A 6099-nucleotide genomic window follows, 5' to 3' on the forward strand; every position below is an offset into this window, starting at 1 on the left:
CTACCTCCCAAAGTCAAATTTTTGCCCAAATTGATAATAGGGCCCCGCGGTTAACAAACACGTACTTGGTAGTGTTGGCCCACTTGTTTTTACTCTTCGAAGTACATCAACATATATAACATTGTTCAAGATGCATTGATAAGTTCGGATTAAAGGGATATTTACTAAAGTGATTTTATAAATATTTAAAATTTATTGGATATATTGGGCCAATTTTCATGAATGTTTTGTACATTTTTGTCCCACGGCGCTTTAGTTTCTATGGGGCGGAAAGGAAGGCATAAAATAAAAAGCGCAGACTATGCATACATATATAAAACCTATATAGTGTGCCAAGTTTCAAGTCTGTAGCTTTATTTTTCTAGTTTATGCAAGAATATTGGGCATTGGGCCAGTGTGCACTGGATTAGTAGGGCAAGTCCATATGCATAATTATCCAATAATCCCATTTCTTAATTGGTTAGACTGCAAAAAGATGTCAGAGGGCTCAATATAATTTCCTTTTCTTTCCCTCTGTTAAGCAATTTTATAAAAACATTCCCAAATGCCGTTTATGTCTATATTGCAGTTAACAAAATAGCGAGGACACGATTTTCGAAATGCCATTTGCAATATTTAAAACATGAGGTCTACCTACATAGATCCAAAGATTTTTTTTCTAAAAAATTAAGCATTTTAATAAATAAGAAGAGCCCAATGTTCCAAATTCGATCATTCCACTTTCGTGGTTAACAGACCAACGCTAATGGTACGAACATCCATATAGCTGGGTTTCTGGAAATATGCGTACATATTAATTGGACACATTTTAAACAAAAACGAAAGTTCACTTCGGCGAAGTTTGTATACCCCTGCAGTTATAAGAAACAATCAACTTTAATAACAGCGTGTGAAATTTTTAAGGATTGTTGCTGACTTCGGTGATATTAAAAAAATTATTTCATTCTTTTTTCAAACCATTTTTTTTTACATCTACATTTAGTAGTCCGTTTTTTATTAAAAATAAAAAATTATATTATAAGATTGTTCGCAGTAGAACGCCAAAATTTCATCGTTTTCTATCAGTTTGTAAATATAACTTAAAGTTTGCTAACTGCTGTGCAGCATCTGTGTTGCGCTAACAGCACCAGTTAAACAGTACGCATGTAAAACCTTGAAAACAAACACTGTACAACACTTACTATACTCTTCTCTCGTCTTGCACTAAAACTTCGAAGTACACGATCTCCAAAACGAAAGCTAGGTCTTTTTATTTTAATTAATTAGAACAGGCCGAAGTAGGCTGCAAAACAGCATCTCCTCTAAACAATTATCTTTGTTTAGAGGTCAAAAAGCCCCAGAGCTATAATTTGTTTTATATTATTTTTCCACTAATTTTGCGATCGTTCCTATGACAGCTATATGATATAGTCGTCCGATTTTAATAAAATTTAATTCGAAATTCAAAACCAATTCAAAAATGCTATTTCCAAACGAAGGAGGTTATAAGTTTTAAATCACCAAAGATATATACCAGGAAAAATGTAAATCTTTGGAAATATTACCTGGGTATTACTTAAGTTAAACAAATAAAAATTAAAGTAAACATCAGTTTCCCTTTGAAGCTCAACCAGTGGAGCCTTTTTCGTTTCAAATTCCCATCGAATTGCATCGGTAAGCTATTGTATTTCACAATGAAATGCGACAGTATCATCTTAAGCTTTTAATCTAAATTTGAAGTTCTAAATTGAAGTTCTAAAGTTCAAGAAGAAAAGCTCCTCGTTGAGGTTCATTGGATTAGATTGAAAATAAAGGAGTGAGTCCTATTTTGTCAGAGACCGCGATCGGTTCACAAGTATTAAAAATTTCTTGTTTTAATTGTGTTTTAAATATAATGGCCTAACACCCGAGTTTTAAAATAAAAAATGCATTTTTTTAAATTATCTTCATACAAGGAATTTAATTTGCACTCATCACAACAGAGCAACAACAACGTCAGCTGAAGTTGTCCTTGTCTGTTTTGCGCGACATTCGTCAAACGCTCTCTGGAAAGCTGCTCTCATCATATTTCATCAAAATTCCAGATTTGTCAAACACTGACCGATGAGACGCTCTCATAATATTTCAACAATATTCCCGCGCGTTTAGGACTTAAAGAGTCTGGAATTAGGCTCAAAGTTTCTAAAGGCTTTTCTCAATTCTATCACTGACAATAGAAATGTCAGTCAGCATAAAAGTGGTGAAACCATTGGCTCCAGCCTTTCAAATTATCGTCAAGGCAACCATGACCGCCAGGAACTATTCAAAAAAATCCCAAACACAAGAGGCAAATAATTGCTCAAGCTTTTGTTGTAAACAACTTTAAGCAATAAATGCCTACTTTTTGGTAGATTCAAAGCGCACGTAATGTCTGATTTTGTGTGTGATTATGTTGCAAATAAAGAAGATGTGGATACGGCCACCATAGTCTGCAATACTCTAGTCATAAATTGTGTTGTTGCTTCAGAAGAATGCATTATTTTAAATTAGGAATACCTGAGCAACACTTTCAGACTATTTTTAGTGATGCGTTCTGACCCAATTCAATCAAAGTCAGTAGATTCATCGACAGGCCGATAGGCCGATTGTTGATGGGAATTATGCATTTGCACAATTATCATACATCGGACTGAAAAATATTCGGCGCCTCTGGTGTCGATTTGACTACGGCAAATTTTTATGATCAACTTACTCGTCTTTATGCTACATGTTCGCAATGTAAACATCCACTGGTTTCCATATCGCTAGCTACTACCATTACTCACACATACTGTGCGCCCGCCACTCCCACATCAAAAACATCATCAGCTACATTCTTTGTTTTCTGTTTTGTCTGACGTTCATTGAACGCTCATTGGAGAGGCCGTGTCACCAGATTCTATCAAGATTACCGCCCTAAGTAAGCTTTTCATCACAATCAGAGCAACAACGACATCAGCTGGAGTTGTCATTGCCTGTTTCGCATGACAATCTGCGACATTGGCTCCGATCTTAACAACTAGTTACTCTTTACTAAAAGTATCTAGGAAACTTCAGGAATGCGTCAATCCTAGTCTGCATGATAAATTCTATATTAGAATCACGACTTTACTGGAGGCAATTTGCGGGCCTAAAACATTGGGAACGCAAGAATAATTCGTTAAATGCGGACAAAGGCGGAGCAAGTGTACCTTGCCACTTCCCAATGCGAGTTTGATCTAATAGTTTTAGTTTTAGTGATCTAAAACTGGTCTGCTCGGGTATACATTCGACATTACTAAACTGGAAAAAATCATATTTATACCATCGTCTTTATAGAATTAATATTAATGGAAAATTCTCCGATTCCTATTTGGCAACGTCTGGCCTTCCTGAGGGGACCTGGGACCTTGGCAGGAATCCTTGGATCTAGGTGTGTTTGACTTGAAATGTAGGTTCGCAGCACACTTAGATTATATCATGCCCAGGGCCTATGCCATGTTCGGAATTGTGAAACGTAACGCATCACTATTCACGGATCCCTACACCAAACTTTGCATTTGTGCGATCTAAAACTAGATTATGCGGCTCTTACTTGGAATCCCTTCTCATCACCCATGGTTGTTAGACCCTGTCGCATGTACAAACTGCAATGTAGGCTTGTTCACCTACCATTTCTTGAGCTTCATAAAAGTATCCTAACCATTTGATTCTCTCTCATTTGGTGAATGGTAATATTGACTAAGCTATAAGATATAGTTGTCCGATCTGGCTGGTTCCGACCTTTACACTACCTGCAATAGAAAGACCACTTATGGGAAAGTTTCAGCCCAGTTGCTTTAAAACTGAGAGACTAGTTTGCATAGAAACGGACGGACAGACGGACGGACATGGCTAGATCAACTCGTCTAGTGACGCTAATCAAGAAAGTATATACTTTATGGGGTCGGAAACGTCTCGTTCACTGCGTTGCAAACTTCTGACTAAAATATTATAACCTCTGCAAGGGTATAAATACAAATACAATAGGTTGGTGTATAGGAATTAAAAAATGTAATATGAATGTTAAACGTGTCTTTTGTTGTGTATACTTGTAGTGGGAAGGATCTTCCCTACGCATTCTGCTCAACTCCAACTCTCGATATTCCGGAAATCCCAACCCAGCACCTTGGCAATGGCTGGTGATGGCTTCTCCAGCTTTCTCTGTGCGAGCGGCCGGCTTTTCCTCTTCTTTCTCTGCCTTCACCATATAGAATATTATTATTATGAAATATTTTATTATTATAAATTTGAAATCAAAGAAGCAAATCACATACGAATATATTTATTTTACCTTGGCGTGGTTTCTGTGTTTTTCTTTCCATTTTAAAATTTTAGTTTACATGTCTTATATCTTATAGATCAGAGGCAAAGCGTTAATCGCCTATTTGCTTCCCGCTTACTCCTATGGTTTGCTCGCGGGTTCCTTAAATAACAATAACACTCTGTTAAACTTATGACGTAAGCTGGATAGTTTTCAGTGGAAAGAGGCTATTTAAATGCTAACTGATTGTAAACCGATTCTTAAACTTTTTAATTTGTCTATTTCAGTTTTCCTACTATCTGGAAGGACTCTTTTATTATTCCACTCCATAAAAAAGGGGGAGAGGGGGGTTTCCTAAAATATAGGTCTTTCTAAATTGTCTTCGATTCCTATAGCATTTGAGCGTATTATCCATTCTCATTTGCAACATTTATGTTCCACGCTTATATCGTTATACCGTGTCAGTATGGTTTTGTTAGGCGAAGATCGACCACCACCAACCTTCTTGAATTGACATCTATTGTAATAAATGGACTTAATAAAAAAAATGCAGACTGAAGATGTTTATACAGATTTTAGTAAGGCCTTTGAAACCGTAAACCACTCTATTCTTTTATTCAAATTAGATCAGCTTGGGTTTCGTAGTAATCAATTAACTTGTATTTCAAGTTACTTGAATGGTCAGAGGGTTATATTCAATAATGCTGTTTCAAAATTAATCTACGTAACATCTGGAGTGCCTCAGGTTAGGTATTTGGGCCCTTTTCTGTTTACTTTGTTTATTAACGATCTTCCCTTAAGCATACTGATGACGTTAAGCTTTGTTTATAATATAATGATATAGCGTCGGGATTTAACTTACAGTCAGATATTGATTGTTTTCATGAATGTTGTGAGTACAACCTTTTAAATTTGAACTGCTTTAAATGCAACGTTATGACTTTTTATAGGGGTACTCTTATGTTTATCAGTTACTTTCTTAAAAATACGCCTCTCGACCCGGTGTCTTCTGGACCCTAAATTTAAATTTGACTGTCACATAATGTCCACTGTTAACAAAGCCATGGGTGTTCTTGGGTTTATACAGCGTCGGTCAAAAGAATTTTAAGACCCTTATACGACCAAATTATTATTTACCTCCCTTGTCCGTCCTATTTTGGAATTTTGTTCGTCGGTTTGGAGTCCTCAATATCAAGTGCGCATCGTCCGTATTGAGTCGGTAAAAAAATTTTTTTTTTTTGCCCTTCGTAGTTTCAACTGGGATTAAAACGTAAGGCTACCTTCCTACCAGAGTAGATTATAATTGCTTAATTTATGTACCTACACTTGTAAATCGTTGGCCTACTTGTTTTTACTCTTCGAAGTACATCAACATATATAACATTGTTCAAGATGCATTGTTAAGTTCGGATTAAAGTGATTTTATAAATATTTAAAATTTATTGGATATATTGGGCCAATTTTCATGAATGTTTTGTAAATTTTTGTCCCATGGCGCATTAGTTTCTATGGGGCGGAAAGGAAGGTATAAAATAAAATGCGCAGACTATGCATATATAAAACCTACATATATAGTGTGCCAAGTTTCAAGTCTGTAGCTTTATTTTTCTAGTTAATGCAAGAATATTGGGCATTGGGCCAGTGTGCACTGGATTAGTAGGGCAAGTCCATATGCATAATTATCCAATTATCCCATTTCTTAATTAGTTAGACTGCAAAAAGATGTCAGATGTCTCAATATAATTTCCTTTTCTTTCCCTCTGTTAAGAAATTTTATAAAAACATTCCCAAATGCCGTTTATGTCTATATTGCAGTTAAC

General features: G+C 35.9%; 1 protein-coding gene across 1 annotated transcript in view; it reads left to right on the forward strand.

The window, feature by feature from the left end:
* Positions 1-1641: 1641 nt before the first annotated feature.
* Positions 1642-6099, forward strand: part of LOC108036830 (probable cytosolic Fe-S cluster assembly factor GD17698) — a 38646-nt gene continuing 34188 nt past the window's right edge. The window contains exon 1 of the mRNA XM_050889992.1: positions 1642-1653. The gene's annotated coding sequence lies outside the window, so the exon portion shown is untranslated. The remainder of the gene's footprint in view (positions 1654-6099) is intronic.

Source organism: Drosophila biarmipes, unplaced genomic scaffold (assembly GCF_025231255.1).
Source record: "Drosophila biarmipes strain raj3 unplaced genomic scaffold, RU_DBia_V1.1 ptg000012l, whole genome shotgun sequence".
NCBI classification, from domain to species: domain Eukaryota; kingdom Metazoa; phylum Arthropoda; class Insecta; order Diptera; family Drosophilidae; genus Drosophila; species Drosophila biarmipes.